The sequence below is a fragment of the Leucoraja erinacea genome, chromosome 8, assembly GCF_028641065.1.
Source record: "Leucoraja erinacea ecotype New England chromosome 8, Leri_hhj_1, whole genome shotgun sequence".
Taxonomy (NCBI): Eukaryota; Metazoa; Chordata; class Chondrichthyes; order Rajiformes; family Rajidae; genus Leucoraja; species Leucoraja erinaceus.
This window is the reverse complement of record NC_073384.1, coordinates 54952931-54971696: the sequence shown is the minus strand read 5'-3', so window position 1 is coordinate 54971696 and position 18766 is coordinate 54952931. Positions and strand designations below refer to the sequence as shown.

Sequence of the window (18766 nt, the reverse complement as noted above, 5' to 3'; positions counted from 1 at the left end):
AGATCAAAATGATCTGAACAGAAGATTATTGAAATAATCTTGATACAGAGGGACAGGAGGAGGCAGAAGAGCAATGAAATATTGTTGTACGAATTCTGAACACTTGCAAGATAAACTAATGGGAAACAGATACATGGCAGATACAGTAATATATAGAAAGAGATTAAACAGTATCATTTGGATGGTAATCTGGAAAAAGAAATGCATCATAACTGGTTAGATTTTAAATGAGTAGAGGCACAGACTAAATTAGATGTGTATCGCACAGTTGGTGAAACAGGACCTTCATTAAAACAAATTAATTAGAGGAACTTAAACATTTCAGTACATTGGTCCATTATTGAAGTATTATGTATTATTTGGGTACCCAGTTCTTGGAAAAAAAATTAAAAATTGTAGAAATGAGATTTTATAGATTTAGCAGATATACTGTAAGAGTGTGTAACTGTAATGAGAATTGGAAGTTGGCGATTTAGGTTATAAAGGATTGCAAGAAAAGTAATTTCTCTGCTAATCTGGTGTTTTGGGGTGATATAAAATTAAGATAATCACAAGGAGTTAAACTGGGACTATAAAAAAATCTTTATGTGGAATGTGGTAAATATATAGTATTCATCACCATTAGTCGTCATTGAAGCAGCATCTATTTTGTTTTAAATGGCAATTAGTGGCTTGAGAAATTAGATCAATTAAAGGATGAGAGCAGTGAATGAACAGAACAGTAGAAATGGATTAAGTGGTTTATGTTGAAAATAAAACCAGTGTACATTTGTTGGTCTACGCGACTTGTTTCTCTGCTGTCCGGTAACATTCGGCCATGTCTATGAATAGAATAAATGACCGGGGACTTGGCACGAACACAAAAAAAATTCCACGAGACAGCGCTTGCCAGAGAGATCATTCCATTTACCACTGCCTTTTACTTACTATGTCAAGCCAGATGGTGGGCTAATTTTGTTAACCCAGGAGCTTGCTTAAAAGCCTCACAAACGCCTTCAGAAAGTTTAAAATTATATGCACCAATTCTAGCTACTTACTTGGCTACACGTCCAAAAAATGTCATTGGATTTATGAAACATGAATAGCTGTAATGTTATTTTATTTATGATTCTAAGTTCTTTATGTAAGCATTAATTATATACCCAAACATGCGTAATGGCAATTCATGCTATACATGTTGGACAACTGCACAATTCATATTTCATTACTCTACAGTATAATATTAAGGTCACATTTCCTACTTTGCTATCATCAGTCCAATTTATATATTTATGAATCCCCTATAAATATCAGCTAGTACTTTACCTATTTTCTTGCATTTTTTATCATGGTTCTTCTATGAATATAATCTAGGACTTGTATGCTGAAAACATGTTGGAAAGATTCCTGCTCAAGCTAATTATTAACTTGACATTCCTACGCATAAATAATTATCAAGATATTAAGTTGATTTGGTTTCCAAATGTTGACTTTGGGTTAATGGTAAATTATGTTCATCCTCATATACTGACCATTAGTCAGAGTTTGAGTATAGAAGTTGGGAGGTCAATGTTGCAGTTGCATAAGACGTTGGTGAGATTGCATTTAGAATACTGTGTTCAGTTCTGGGCACCGTGTTTTAGGAAATATATTGTCAAGCTTGAAAGGGTTCAGAAAAGATTTATGTTGTTGCCAGGACTAGAGGGTGTGAGCTATATTGAGAGGTTGAGTAGGCTGGGTCTCTATTCCATGGAGCGTAGGAGGATGAGAGATGATCTTATAGAGGTGTACAAAATCATGAGAGGAATACTGTACATCAGGTAGATGCACAGTCTCTTGCCCAGAGTTGGGGAATCGAGGACCTGAGGACGTAGGTTCAAGGTGAAGTGGAAAAGATTGAATAGGAATTTGAGGGGTAAATTTTTCTCTCACAAAGGGTGGTGGGTGTATGGAACAAGCTGCCAGAGGAGGTAGTTGAGGCTGGGACTATCCCATCATTTAAGAAACAGTTAGACAGGTACATGGACAGGACAGGTTTGGAGGGATATAGACCAAAGCGCAGGCAAGTGGGACTAGTGTAGCTGGGACATTATTGGCTGGTGTGGGCAAATTGGGCAGAGGGGCCTGTTTCCAAACTGTATCACTCTATGACCTTGGTGGAATTCCATATCAGTTTGGCCAATTCAATTTAGTTACTTGCTAAATACCAATGCAGTTATAAATCACACATATTGTAAGGCCTTATTCCATATGCACACACCAATGGCAACACAACACATAGCATGAATCACCATTATGCATGTTTGGCTATACAATAAATGTTTACATAAAAAACTTAGAATCATGAATAAAATGACGTTAAAACATATGTTCCATATGCACACACCAAACATTATACAAAGGAAATTGAATTTAATATAATGTATAGCATGTCAATGTTGCTCAAATAACTGCTTATTGTTCCTGATGTATAAATACTTCAAATTATAACATATGTCATAGTTATAGTCATAGGGTTACACAGTGTGGAAACAGGCACCATCAGCCCAACTGGCCCACACTAACAGACATGTCCATCTACACTAGTCACACCTGCCTGCATTTGGCCCATATCCCTCTAAACCTTTCCTATTCATGTACCCGTCCGAATGTTTGTTAAACATTGTGATACTACCTGCCTCAATTACCTCCTCCAACAGCTCTTTCCATATACCCACCAGCCTCTGTGTGAAAATGTTACCCCTTAGGGTCCTATTAAAATATTTTCCCCTACCCTTAAACCTATGCCCTCTGGTTCTCGATGTACTTTGGACAAGAGACTTTGTGTGTCTACCCATTCAATTCCTCTCAAGACTTCTACAAGATCACCCCTGATCTTCCTGCACTCCAAGGAATAAAGTCTTACCCTACTCAAAGCTCTCTCTGTAGTTCAGGCCCTCGAGTCCTGGCAACATTCTCCTATATCTTCTGTGCACCATTTCCAGCTTGACAACATCTTTCTTATAACACGGTGCCCAGAACTGAACACAATGTGGCCTCAACAAAGTCTTATACAGCTGCAACATGAACTCCCAACTTCTCTAGCCAACAATTTGTTAAACATTGTGATACTACCTGCCTCAATTACCTCCTCCAATTACTCCTTCTTGTACTTCCGGTGGCGCTGGTGCCAGCAGCCTCCACCTACAGCCCGGTATCTTTTTGTTTTTTTGTTTATTTTGTTATGTAAAACCTATTTTTTTGTGTTTTTTTGTCCTCCAAAGAGGGCTCGGTGCGGGGCATACCCACCAGCCCTGTGTGTGAAAACGCGACTATTATTCGAGTCGGGTCCTATTAAATATTTTCCCCTACCCGGCCTAACCTATTGCCCTCCTGCCGGGATCGACCGGAGCTCGGGACAGCGCTGGAACATCGCGGGCTGGCGATGCCTTACCGGGGGTCGCCGTACCCATTGCAACTTCCTGCACCGACATCCTGACCTCTACTCCCAACGCGGGCGGCGCTGATCACAACCCTGACTCTTCCCAGCACGGCCAGCGGACTCAGGAATGCAGACTCCGGCAGTCTCAGAAGGTCCGGGCCGCTACTCAAAGCTCTCTCTATAGTTTCAGGCCCCCGAGGGCCTGAACATCGGGCAACGGCGACTTGCTCCCCGACTATATCTTCTGTGCCGACTGGACGGATGGCCGTCCAGCTTGACAACATCTTGTGTTGTAACTTTTTGTGTTTGTGCCCGGAAATTCTGAACACAATTTTATTTGGCCTCATATGTTTTATTATTTATTTATTATTTATTTTTATTATTTTTCTTGTGATTTTTTTTTTAACGATACTGCTGTACGGGAAATTCATTTCGTTGTCTCAAAGTGAGGCAACGACAATAAAATTTGAATACAAGAATACAAGAATACTCTGACTGATGAAGGTCTTTTTGACCACCCTGACTACCTGTAATGCCGCTTTCAGTGAACTATTTCATGAACTCCTACATCCCTCTGCTCTACAACACTCCCCAAAACCCTACCATTCACTGTGTAGGTCCTGCACATGCATCTTCCCAAAATGCAACTCCTTACATTTCTCTGTATTAAACTGCAACAACCGTTCCTCAGCCCACCTGGCCAACCGATCAAGATCCTACTGCAATTTTTGACAACCATCTTCACTATCTACAATACCACCCACTTTAGTGTCATCTGCAAACTCGATGTGAAGTAAACTTTGTGTGAAGTAAAATAGTATAGCAGTTCAATCTTATCCTGTAACATTGTACCGTTCGATTTACTCCAATCTTCCTTGTCACAATGCTTGAATGAATGGGACATGGTGATATCATATTGTAGATTTAGTTCAAAATGATGTGGAAATGTTTAAAAACCTCCTGATTTGGGATGTAATTTTTTTATAACATAAGAATGACCTAATCTCCATGGATGATAATTTGAGAAAAACATGCTTATTTCAGGGCACACTACTTAGTTTTAATCAGTATATATAAACTTAAAGGAGTTTATATATAAAATTGCAGACCAATGTATTCTCCATGGTGGTTTACCAGTGCAAAGCTTGACAGTTATATTTATAGCAGGGTTGTCTATCAAGTGGTGTATGCATCCAGAGTGGTTACATTGTTCCACTGAACTATATTAAGACAATTGTTTCCAACCCTTTTGTGCAGGAATTTCCGCAAATCTTAAAACACTCAAGCAGAATACCCACTAACAAGTTGTACTAACTTTAGAAAGAGAGTGTGATAAGACAGCCAAAGACACAGAGGATTCCCATTGCATCTATTGTCTTTTGTTCATGAACAGAAACATTCGTGTTGTGGGAGCAAGAAGTCTGCAGAAGGATTTGGGCAGGTTGGGAAAGTGGGCAAAGAAATAGTAAATGGAATACAACGTCACAAAAGTGTATGGCCACGCACTCTGGCAGAAGGAATAGATTACTTTCTAAATGGGAAGAGGATTCAGAAACCGGAGGTGCAAAGGGACTTGGGAGTGCCGGTGCATGGACTCCCAAAAGGTTAATTTGCAGGTTAAGTCGATGGTAAGGAAGGCAAATGCAATGTACATTCATTTTGAAGTGACGAATATAAAAGCAAGGATGTAATGCTGAAGCTTTATAAGACACTGGTGACACATTTGGAATATTGTGAGCACTTTTGGGCCCCAGATCTGAGGAAGGGTGCACGAGCATTGGAGAGAGTCCAGAAAAGGTTTTATAAGAATGATCCCGGGATGATTGATTTAATGTAGACAATAGACAATAGATAATCGACAATAGGCGCAGGAGTAGGCCATTCGGCCCTTTGAGCCACTACCGCCATTCAATGTGATCATGGCTGATCATCCCAAATCAGTACCCCGTTCCTGCGTTCTCCCCATATCCCCTGACCGCTATTTTTAAGAGCCCTATCCAGCTCTCTCTTGAAAGCATCCAGAGAACCTGCTTCCACCGCCCTTTGAGGCAGAGAATTCGACAGACTTACCACTCTCTGTGAGAAGAAGTATTTCCTCGTCTCCGTTCTAAATGGCTTACTCCTTATTCTTAAAATGTGGCCCCTAGTTCTGGATTCCCCCAACACCAGGAACATGTTTCCTGCCTCTAGCGTGTTCAAACCCTTAACAATCTTATATGTTTCAATGACAATGCCACTCATCCTTCTAAACTCCAGAGTGTACAAGCCCAGCTGCTCCATTCTCTGAGTGTATGAGTAGTGTTTGATGGCTCTGGGCCTGTACTCGCTGGTGTTTTGAAGGATGAGGGGGATTCTCATTGAAACCTACTCAGGATAATGAATGTCCTAGACGGAGTTTCGAGTGATGGGAGAGTGTAGAACAGAGAGCACAGCTTCATTCCAAAGAGGACGAAAGATTCCAAGGGGAGTAAGGGGCGACCATGGCTGACAAGGGAAGTCAGGGACAGTATAAAAATAAAAGAGTATAAGTACAACATAGCAAAGATGAGTGGGAAGCCAGAGGATTGGGTAACATTTAAAGAGGAACAGAAGATAAACTAAAAAGTCAATACGGGTAGAAAAGATGAGGTACGAAGGTAAGCTAGCCAAGAATATAGAGGAGGATAGTAAAAGCGTCATTTGGTATGTGAAGAGGAAAAAATTAGACCAAAGTTGGACACTTAACAAAAGGAAAAAGGTGAATTTATTGGGGGGAACAAGGAAATGGCAGATGAGTTGAAAAGGTACTTTGGATCCGTCTTCACTAAGGAGGACACAAACAATCTTCCTGATATAGTAGGATCTGGGGTGACGGAGGAACTGAGGGAAATCCTCATTAGGCAGGAAATGATGTTGGGTAGACTGATGGGACTGAAGGCTGGTAAATCCCCAGGGCCTGATGGTCTGCATCCCAGGGTACTTAAGGAAGTGGCTCTAGAAATTGTGGATGCATTGGTGATAATTTTCCAATGTTCTATAGATTCAGGATCAGTTCATGTGGATTGGAGGGTAGCTAATGTTATCCCACTTTTTAAGAAAGGCGGGAGAGAGAAAACGGAGGGATTATAGAGCAGTTAGCCTGACATCGGTGGTGGGGAAGATGCTGGAGTCAATCATAAAAGATGAAATAGCGGCACATTTGGATAGCACTAACAGGATCGGTCCAAGTCAGCATGGATTGACAACGGGGAAATCATGCTTGACTAATCTTCTGGAATTTTTTTAGGATGTAACTAGGAAAATGGACAATGGAGAGCCAGTGGATGTAGTGTACTTGGACTCTCAGAAAGCATTTGATAAGGTCCCATATAGGAGATTAGTGGGCAAAATTAGGGCACATGGTATTGGGGGTAGAGTGCAGACACGGATAGAAAATTGGTTGGCAGACAGGAAAGAAAGAATAGGGAATAACGGGTCCCTTTCAGAATGGCAGGTAGTGACTAGTGGGGTACTGCAAGGCTCGGTGCTGGGACCGCATCTATTTGCAATATACATCAATGATTTAGATGAAGGAATTCAAAGTAACATTAGCAAATTTGCAGATGACACTAAGCTGGGTGGCAGTGTGAACTGTGAGGAGGATGCTATGAGAATGCAGGGTGGCTTGGACAGGTTGGGCGAGTGGGCAGATGCATGGCAGATGCAGTTTAATGTGGATAAATGTGAGGTTATCCACTTGGGTAGCAAAAGCAGGAAGGCAGATTATTATCTAAATGGTGTCAAGTTGGGAAAAGGGGAAGTACAACAGGGTCTGGGGGTCTTTGGGTTCATCAGTCAATGAAAGTAAGCATGCAGTGAAGAAAGCGAATGGCATGTTGGCCTTCATAACAAGCGTAGTTGAGTACAGGAGTAAAGAGGTCCTTCTGCAGATGTATAGGGCCCTAGCGAGACCACACCTGGAGTATTGTGTGCAGTTTTGTTCTCCAAATTTAAGGACCTTCTTGCTATTGAGGTAGTGCAGCATAGGTTCACAAGGTTAATTCCCTAGATGGCGGGACTGTCATATGCTGAGAGAATGGGGCAACTGGGCTTATATACTCTGTAGTTTAGAAGGATGAGAGGGACCTTATTGAAACATATAAGATTATTAAGGGATTGGACACGCTAGAGACAGGAAACATGTTCCCGATTTTGGGGGTCCAGAACCAGGGGCCACAGTTTAAGAATAAGCGGTAAGCCATTTAGAACGGAGTTGAGGAAACATTTTTTCATGCAGAGTTGTGAGTGTGGAATTCTATGCATCAGAGTGCGGTGGAGGCCGGTTCTCTGGATACTTTCAAGAGAGAGCTAGATAGGGCTCTTAAAGATAGTGGAGCCAGGGGATATGGGGAGAAGGCAGGGAATGGGATACTGATTGTGGATGATCAGCCATGGTCACATTGAATGGCATTGCTGGCTCAAAGGGCGTAATGGCCTACTCCTGCACCTATTGTCTATTGTCTATTGTCTATTGACGTGTCATCAGAATGGAGATGAGGAGGAATTTATTTAGCCAGATGGTGGCGACTCTGTGGAATTCATAGCCACAGCAGGCTGTGGAGGTCAAGATATTAAGTATTTTTAAAGTGAAGATTGATAGGTTCTTGATTAGCAAAGACATCAAAGGTTATGGGCAAAAGACAGGATGATGTGGTTCAGAGGGCAAAATAGATCAGCCATCATTGAATGGCATAGTTGACACAATGGGCTGAATTCTGCTCCATGCCTTATGGTCTTGTTACTAAATGAATAACAATGGAAATCACATGGTTGCACATATTAGAATGCAGATTCCTTGAGATAGATGTTTATTGCTCTACTCATGGCACATGAATGGTACTGAATTGTTAAAAAATATATAATCATCTCGTATTACTTCTGGGATCTCCTCAAAGACTGTTAGAACAAAATCTGGCAATATGTGAAAAAGTTTCCAAAATAAAGTGCAATAAGGATTGCTCTTCTTAGTAAATTACTTAATAAATTATTTGGATAGTCTTTGGATAAATATCATTGATTTAGAAGTGAGCTTTAGCAAGCTAAAGTATTGGTTACTCTATGTATATTTAAAAAGCAGTGTTATAGATCAATGACTTTGAGTCAGATAAAAGTTCTATGAACTTGTCTTAAATCTTCCACAACTATTTCAAAAACATGATTATTTTCTTCAAATTTATCATTGACATTCATAAACTTGTAATACAAACCGAAATAGGTTGCACTTTGATAGTGACTGAGACACACAGTTAAATTCAGAAATTTGATATTACAATACTCCAAAAATATTACAAAACAATAATATTGCAAATGGTGGGAATATAAAATAAAAATGGAAAACCCTGGAAATAATCAACAAGTCCGGCAACATCTGTGAAGAGGGAAACAGGGAAGCTTTTTGGCCATTTTACAGATGCTGTCTGATCATTAAGTATTTTTATGTGACTCCACTTAATGTCAGGTTAAAAATAACACCAGGGTTACTTTACTTTAAAATTACTAAGTGGATTACTGCCTTTTACCTGGAGTACAGAGTCTTTTACCTAGAGTGGGCAAATCTAGAATCAGGGGACATATGTTTAAGGTGAGAGGAGAAAGATTTAATCGGAACCTGAGGGGCAACTTTTTCATGTAGTGGATGTAAGGAGGTGATTGAAGCAGGTACTTTGATAACATTTAAAATACATCTGGACAGGCCCATGAATAGGAAGGGTTTAGAGGGATATGTGCCAAACATAGGCAGGTGAGACTAGTGTAGATAAATGCACCTTGGTCAGCATGAGCAAGTTGGGCAGAAGGGGCAGTTTCCATGCTGTGTGACTGTGACTATGACTCTACTGTGTATTCACATCTAACATATTTGTACCCATTCGATCTTTCTTTAAATCAAGCCACTTATCTATTTTAAACTCAAATTTCATACTATTTGTTCCACACTCCAAAACTTCCCTAACAACCATTCAGCATCTATCTTTGTGACGTTCTTCTGTAAAAGGAAAGCAATAAAAATGTGTTTCTATCTGCCTTGACATCTTACATTAAAAAAAACTTGATTTTCGGGAAAGTTGCTATTTACCAGAGAATTATGAATTCACTGCTCAATGTACTGCTACTTTGCATACAATTTTTAAGAACACCTTTTGCTTGTTCTCATTATGTCTTTGTACGAGGTTTCAATAAAACACCTTGTATGGTGACATATCAATTAGCAGCTTTTAAAATACTTGAGAGAAACCTTAACTAATGTCAACCTTGACATAATGAAAAGTTTCTATCATCCATATAATTTAATTAAATTAATAAAATATAAAAGAGAGACTAAAATTAATAAATAATGCGATGTGCATGAGAAATCATATAACCTGTAGAAATGAATAATGATTTTTTAATGTTGTCATAGCACTCACATAAAGCGTTTGCTGCAGTCACCATTGTGAGGGTTTGAACTGTGTGTCGATGAATATACTTAATTGAATCAGATCCAGTTAAGTATATTGTAGATGCACTTTCATAATCAGGCAGAGAGAGAGACAGACAGAGAGAGAGAGAGAGAGAGAGAGGGAGATGGGAGGGGGGGTGGGGGGGGGGGAGGAGGGTGAGGGGGGAAGGAATGAGAAAGAGAGATTGTGTGTTTTTGCTGAGTTTTTGTGTGACAATGAAAAAGGGAGAGGGAAAAGTAAGGAGAACAGATTTGCATCAAATCATTAAATATAATGTATGGTCGAGTGTAAACTGGTAATTTAATTCGGGTGCAGAAAAATAATTTGTGACAGAATAAGCTAAATGATGTTGATAAGCATCATCTAAACAGAAGCATTAGATTATTGTTTTTTGTTTACTTTAAATGATCACGAATGGAGCCTGGTTTATCCTTTCTCATTCAAACAGAAGAACACATACCTGTAGAATCTAGCCAACCCTTTGTTTCTTACAGCCCTTTGCTTTGCCACAGTTTGCCCAGGGACTGGGGATCTGTAGTGAATGCATCAGTTAGGATCACTACTTCTATCGAGTCCTTACCTTCACTTCCATCATATGTGTCCACAGTGACTGATAACGCTCCCGTTGTAAAGGCTCAAGGTGCTCAGTGATTTCCTGGACCCCTCTTCCCTGTTTTGAGCATTCAGGGGCCAGAGATTCCCATGACTCGGGAAGGATACAACATTAATTTAAGGAGTCTGAAGAAGGGTTTCAGCCCGAAACGTTGCCTATTTCCTTCGCTCCATAGATGCTGCTGCACCCGCTGAGTTTCTCCAGCTTTTTTGTGTACCATTAATTTAAGGAGATTGTGCAAACATTTTGCCTCAAGTTGCTGAGAGTAGATACAGTATTCGTTTTGAGAGTCTGGTGTCAGGCATGTGGCTGATGCATTCAGTGGTTCAATGGTGATTTTATTATCAAGAGTAAGTACATGGTGAAATTATTTTCTTCCATAAAGTCCAGTACAGTATTGCCGTACCTAAGCACATCCTTGATAAGCAAGTGTACAGAAATAGTCTACTGTGCCTGCATACAAGAAGCGCATGTTTTGGCAACTTTTTCGGTCCAATCTGTGCTCTATTTCTTATGAGGGTTGCCCGATTCAGGCAAGGCCCAGGCTGCTGGGGGCCTCCAGCCATCACCTTCCTTGGATGCGACCTTCCTCTCCTCGCCCATCCATCTTTGTGCCCCAGGGCTGCCTCCCGCTACCAACCTTGAGGGAGCAGTAGACCACACCCCAGGTCTTCCCTCCTACCGGCCTTGCTCCTCGAGGGTCTTAGTGAGACCACACCTGGAGTATTGCGTACAGTGCCCCTGCAGGCCGCGGCATTCTAGCATTCCACCCAATGGAGCTGTTTCATTGTGATGACCATTGAGGAGGACCGTTGCGTTAACTTTCTCAGTAGCAGCTATCGATGACTTTCTGATGACTGTAATTGGACATTCTTCTTGAAGATGATCCTGATTACAGCAACGTTGATATCCTCTGAAATGTTCTCCTCCTCCCAGATGTGGAAGAAAGTTTTTGATTCATTCCTGATTCATTCCTTTACCTGCTTTGGCAAGGATTTATTCTGCTCTTGTTATTTTGCAGCTTTGGAACGGTCTTTTCTACATCTCACTGGGTTGCGGGTAGTATCAAAACGATGGCAGACTTTATGTTGTGGGATGGAAACAAGACTATTTGGGCCATTGATAGAATTTTAGTTCAAGAGATCATCAAAGTGCTCCTTCCATTTCATACGATCTACGTCTATTTGATAAGGTCTCCGTTCTCAATCCTCGGGTGTTTAGACAGCTGATGGTTTTGACAGCACTGGAGAATCAAATCATGGTTGTCGATTATTTGCAGGAGTTCCTGCACACTTTCTACAGGAGTGGCACGGTGGCACAGCGGTAGAGTTGCTGCCTTACAGCACTTGCAGTGCCAGAGAACCGGCTTTGATCCTGACTACAGATGCTGCCTGTACGGAGTTTGGACGTTCACCGCGTGAGCTGCGTGGGTTTTCTCCGAGATTTTTTGTTTCCTCCCACACTCCAAAGATGTATGGGTTTGTAGGTCAATTGGCTTGGTGTAAATATAAATTGTCCCTGGTGTGTGAAAGATAGTGTTAAGGTGCAGGGATCGCTGGTCAGCGCGGACTCAGTGGGCCAAAGGGCCTGTTTCCGCACTGTATCTCAAAACTAAACTAAACTAAACTAAACTACCCAACATCTGTTCTTTGGTCCACAGGATTTCACCCGGCCTTCAGCCCTTGCAGTATCCAATTGAAGAATGCCTGTCATTGTGGTTATTTAACATCTCCTGGGGATTTTCATCATTTTCAGATTGGTGTTTTCTGGGTGAAATGATAGGATGCTAATAAATGGTGGTTTTTGGGGCAGGTCAGGTATTGTGGATACAAATCTGTCCCTGTTATTTGACTGTCCAAGTATTGCCTGTGAGGTGCTGTCTGAACGGACCTTTAGTTGTAGGGAGGAGCCAGATTATTTGATATTCCTACAGCAGCATTTGACCTATTCAGTGTCAGGTTGATGTAGAGGATATATTAGGTCAGATTAGATTTCATTATGTACACCAGGCAGCAATGGAATTCCCTGTTTGCATGAAGCTCATAGCTTAAACAGTATAAATGATGTTGATAGATACCATAATAAACACAACAAATGCCAAACAGCAGAATGGTGAGGATCAGAATGTTTGAGATGTTCCAAAATATGGAAGGCCCCACCTGAATGATATTGTTGCATCTAAGCTGATCCCATTGACACCTTCATCATTGGATTCCCTACCAAAGACTCAGGGAAGGTGTATTCCTTTAAGCCACATCTCAAAAACACTGTTTCATTCTGCACCAACATCAGCTGGGGCAGCAGGGTGGTGCAGCGGTAGAGCTGCAGCCTTACAGCGCTTGCAGCCTCGGAGACCAGGTTCGATCCCGACTACGGGTGCTGTCTGTACTGAGTTTGTATGTTCTCCCCGTGACCACGTGGGTTTTCTATAAGATCTTCGGTTTCCTCCCACACTCCAAAGACATCCAGGGTATATAGGTTAATTGGCTTGGTGTGTGTGTGTAAATTGTCCCGAGTGTGTGTAAGATAGTGTTAAGGTGCGGGAATCACTGGTCGGTGTGGACAGTGGGTCGAAGGGCCTGTTTCTGCGCTGTATCTCTAATCTAAACTAAATTAAATTGTCCATTGCATGATGATTGGTGAGTCTGCTGGATGTTCAGTGTATTCCTGTGTAGCAAAATCATGCTCTTAGAATAAAGGGGAGGTCATTTAAGACTGAGGTGAGAAAATACTTTTTCACCCAGAGAGTTGTGAATTTATGGAATTCCCTGCCACAGAGGGCAGTGGATGCCAAGTCACTGGATGGATTTAAGAGAGAATTAGATAGAGCTCTAGGGGCTAGTGGAGTCAAGGGATATGGGGAGAAGGCAGGCACGGGTTATTGATAGGGGACGATCAGCCATGATCACAATGAATGGCGGTGCTGGCTCGAAGGGCCTAATGGCCTCCTGCACCTATTTTCTATGTTTCTATGTTTCTATGCCCATGGAAGCATATGATGCAAAATCCCAATGCACTATCAGAAGTGCAGTTTAAGTTCACTGTTCAATTTTGCACCTCAGTTTGGAAAATTAAAATGCGCCGTGTGAATAAATTTCCAGGCCACTGTGTTTTTGTTTTTTTAATATAAAATTGCTGACATAATAGCAATAAGGTTCAAAGTGAGGTTGTTGATTAGTTGGTGCATCGCTCTATTGTACAACAAATGGAATTGTTTATCTGCAGCATAAATTGTATGTGGCATGGGCAGGGAAAATTAATTGAGTTGGAAAGGTTCTGCATCGGCATTACAGAAAGTTAATGTAGGTTTAATAAATCTCCCAATTGCCATCTAATACATGTGGCAAAACTACCAAAAATAGGGGATAACCCACCATTTCACAAAAATAAGAATGGAATTTTATAGTAGAATTTAGCAAAATATTATCAAAATGTACGATGTACATGTCATTTTCTTTCAAAATAGGAAAAAAATGTAGAAAGCCAGTCAATTAAGATCATCCCGATAACAATGCAGCTTAGCAGCAACATCACTTTCAAATATTTGGTATTTTCACATACAGACTAGTTAAAATTTCACATACAGACTAGTCCTTCCACTACCTGGCTCCATTTGCCAATCACCTTCAAACCCTCCCGACTCCCCACTGCACACATGCATCCACCTTTTGCTTAGCAGCTCTTGCCATATCCTTCCCTTCACCACTTCATACTCCATGCCTCACCTTCCTCATCGAATTTCATCAATCACCTCCCAGCTTTTATCTCTATCTCCACCTTTCCCTCCCCAACCCGATTCGTCTGCAATCAACCTCTCCTCATCTAGATCGAGCTATTGCATGCCAGTTCCATCCCCACTCCTTCCTCTCATCAGTTTATACTGCCTTAAGGGCCTGTCCCACGAGCATGCGACTGAATGCGGCATGCGCGACCTATCGTGGTCGCTTGAGCCTTATGGCCTCGCGGGGCCGGTCCCACTTCGATCATCTGAGCCGTATGGAGTTGTGCGGAGCTGGTCCCGACATCCCGGGGCTCCGAAAAACTGACGCTGTTCAAAAATTCCGCGCGGCAATGGCCTGCAGCCGCATTGAGGCTGTACGCACCGCCTCGACGGGCGTACGCAGCGTCTCGACGCCGTACGCAGCGTCTTGACGGCGTATGCCTAGCGAGAACTTCCCGTGAACTGCACGTCAACTCGTACGGGATCACTCGACCTCCGCGCGGCCCCCGCTTCCGGTTTGGTCGCGCTTGCCACGTGCAGTCACATGCTTGTGGGACAGGCCCTTAACTCCCCTTTACTCTTTTAGCCTGGGCAGCTTACAACCCAGCAGTATGAACATTGATTTGTCTCATTTCAAGTAACCCCTGCATTCACTCTCTCCCCCTCTCCTGCTCCCCAGTTGTTCTACCAGTACCACTATTTGCATCCTCGTACCACTTTGTTATTACCTCTTTCTCTGCTAACAATGAGCCTGGATAGGCTCCACCTTTCCTTACTCATCTGTTGCTGGCCCTGCTTTGTTCTGGCCTTTTCCTACTTCCAGTTCCCTCCGCTCCACTCTCAGTATGAAGAACGGTCCCGACCCGAAACATCACTCACCATTTTTCTCCAGAGATGCTGCCTGACCCTCTGAGCTACTCCAGTACTTTGTTCCTACCGTCGGTATACCGCTGCACCATCGAGAGCATCCTTACCAACTGCATCACAGTATGGTATGGCAACTGCTCTGTCTCCGACCGGAAGGCATTGCAGAGAGTGGTGAAAATTGCCCAACGCATCACCGGTTCCACGCTCCCCTCCATTGAGTCTGTCCAAAGCAAGCGCTGTCTGGACACTTATTATTTTTTTTATTCAAATCGTTTGCTATGTCGCTCTTCAAGGGAGATGCTAAATGCATTTCGTTGTCTCTGTACTGTACACTGACAATGACAATTAAAATTGAATCTGAATCTGAATCTGGTATAAACCAGCATTTGTAGTTCCTTCCTAAACAGTCTTGACATGAAATGCCAACTCAAGATGCTTCCTGGCTCGTTGAGTTCCTCCAGCAGATTGTTTGATGCTAACCAAATTATTTTCCCTCTTTCCCAGTTCTGACAAAGGATCTCAGACATAAAACATTTACTTCTTTTTTATTTACTTATGCTGCCTGGTCTGCTGAGTATTTCCAGCATTTACTATTTGTTTTTCAGATTTCCAGCATTTGCAGTATTTGTTTTGCATTTCATTTTTTGCTTATTTTATTAATAATGATGATTTTAATTATTCCCTCCTGTGTTTTTAATTTTGTTAACTTTTCCCAAATTTATTGTATTATTTCTGTGTTTTTACATAGAGAGAGATACAGTCTTACAGCATGGAAATAGGTCCCTTAGGCCCAACTTGCCCACACCGGCCAATATTTTCTTAAAGCTCCTATTTGTAACATATGGGAAGAAGGCAGATTTTAAATCTTCTCTAAAGTGGAAACAGCCCCCTGATTATATGAAGACACAAGGAACTTCAGATGCTGGTTTACCAAAAAAGCCACAAAGTAGTAACTCAACAGATCAGGCTGTATCTCGAAACAAACATGGATAGGTGATGTTCCAGGTTGGGTCCATTCTACTGTCTGATTGTAGTGTGGGGAAGAAAACTGAAGACAGGTGGGGCCAGGACAAACCCTGGCAAGTGATGAAAAGACAAAAAGTGAGAGATAAGGAGTTAATGATAGCAAAGGTGTGAAGCCAGAGCAAGGAATATTGGTGAATGATAACTCCCCTTCCCATTCCCAAACTGACCTTTCTGTCCTGAGTCTCCTCCATTGCCAGAGTGAGACCATATGCACACTGGAGGAACAGCACCAGGTAACTGGTCTACAACGGCCCTTTTTTTCCCCTCAAGAACACCCCACCTAACTTTCTCTCCCCCCAGCACTCCCCTCTCTTTCCCTGAACCCTGGCTGAACTTGCAACGATTTCAACCCCCCTCCACCTGCACCATTTCCAATGGATTTACAATTTGCAACTGTTTTATCCCCAACTTTAACAATTTGTAACTCTTTATTCTTTTGTCCAACCACGCGCCTACCAGGATTCTGCCTGTCCCCCCTGAAATGCTCCAGCATTATGTATCTACCTTATATTCCACTTGGGTAACTTACAATCCAGTGGTATGAATATTAAATTCTCCAATTTTAGATAAAATACTCCCCTCTCTGCCCCTCCCCCCCCGCCCCCCATTTTCGCCCCTCTTCTCTGCGCCCCACTTGGAAGTGCACCCATTTCTCCCATTCTCCTTCCCTCGCCTCCCACTTCCACCTAAATTCCTTCCCCTGGCTTTACTTTCATGCCTGTTCTAATTTTATCTCCTCATCTCACACTTCATGTCTTTTCATTTCTGCTCTTTGTCCAGCCGTCTGCCAATCAAAAATGTCCCTTTGCCTTCATCCACCTACCACTTGCCCGGCTTTGTCCCACCCCACCCCTCTTACACCTTTCTCCCCCCTAGTTCAATCAGTCTGAAGAAGTGTCCTGACCCAAAATGTCATCTATCCATGTCCTCCAGAGATTGCACCAGCTCTTTGTGTTTTCCCCCTAAATATGTGATGTCCCTTGTCAATCCAGGTGCCAGCCACACAAAAGGAATCAACAGCAAGTGGCAGCACGTTGATGCAGTGGTAGAGTTGCTGCCTTACAGTGCCAGAGACCCTGGTTCAATCCTGATTATGGGTGCAGTAGGCATGGAGTTTGTACGTTCTACCCGTGACCGCTTGGGTTTTCCCCGGGTGCTCTAGTTTTCTCCCACACTCCAAAGACGTGCAGGTTTGTGGGTTAATTTGGCTTCGGAAATATTGTAAATTATCCCTAGTGTGTAGGATAGTGTTCGCGTGCAGGGATCGCTAGTCGGCGTAGATTCGGTGGGCCGAAGGGCCTGTTTCCGTTCTGTATCTCTAAAAACACTAAACTCCAACATAAGCAATGTGGCTGGAATGCTGAGAGACATCAGGGTCCTCGTATTATCCGAAAAACTGATTGCTGACTTTTGAGGAATGTTGATCATTAGTATTAGAACATAGATCTGTACAGTACAGGAGATAAACACAAGATACTGGAGTAACTCAGCGGGACAGGCAGTAACTCTGGAGAGAAGGAATTGTTGACTCTTTGGGTCAAGACCCTTCTTCAAACTGATGTCAGGGGAGAGGGAGATGCATAGATAAGGAAGTCTAAGGTGTGAAATGAAATGGAGATCATGGAAAATGTAGGATAGATGATTGTTAGCTGGGAGGAAGTAACAACAAAGCAAACAGAGGTTAAAAAGTAGTCGAAGACAGTAAGACTGGTCGGAGAACTGGGAAGGGGAAGGGGTAGAGAGAGAGGGAAAGCAAGGGTTACTTGAAGTTAGAGAGGTCAATGTTCATACCGCAGGGGTGTAAGCTGCCCAAGCAAAATATGAGGAACTGTTCCTGTTGAGGAACAGGCCTGTTGGCTCACAATTTCCATGCCGAACATGATGCCAAGTTAAACTAATCCCCTTTGTATTGGATGGTCTGTGTGCAAAGACATGGCCAACAGTAAGGTATAACTGGGAAGATGATGTTTAAGAAAGAACTGCAGATGCTGGAAAAAATCAAAGGTAGACAAAAATGTTGGAGAAACTCAGTGGGTGGGGCAGCATCTATGGAGAGAAAGAATAGGCGACGTTTCGGATCAAGACCCTTCTTCAGACTGATGTCGGGCGGGGCGGGAAAAAGAAAATAAGAGGTGGAGGCAGTTGGCTTGTGGAAGAGTTGGGAAGGGGGAGGGGACGGAGGGAGAAAGCAAGGACTATCTGGAATTAGAGGTCAATGTTCATAGCGCTACCCAAGCGAAGTATGAGGTGCTGTTCCTCCAATTTGCGCTGGGCCTCACTCTGGCAACGGAGTGGCTATTCCTTCTCCCCATAGATGCTGCCTCCAGCATTTTTGTCTACCTTCTGGGAAGAGAATGACTATTTGTGAGGGAAGGGGTTTCATTGGGGTAGGGTGTGCGATGTGAGGTGTCAAGGTCACCTCTGCTCTTCCTGGCCTCATTTAGATATTTCTGGAATTGTTTTTGTTTGTGTTTAGCACAATTGACAGTAGAAACAGGGTAGAGAATGTTCCATCAAAAGTGGCAATTGAAATCCTGTGTGTTTCATACATTATATAATTCTGATTTACACTTAGCAGTGGACTATGTTTAATGCGGGACATACAATGCTGTTTCCTAGCTCCTATTGTCTGCATTTATCCATTGAAAGCTGCAGTGCATACAAAATTATTCTTATTTGTTCAG

At 42.4% G+C, this 18766-nt stretch overlaps 1 long non-coding RNA gene across 1 annotated transcript in view; it reads left to right on the top strand.

The window, feature by feature from the left end:
- LOC129699719 (uncharacterized) overlaps positions 1 to 18766 on the top strand; it is a 55774-nt gene that overhangs the window by 28076 nt on the left and 8932 nt on the right. The window lies entirely within an intron of this gene.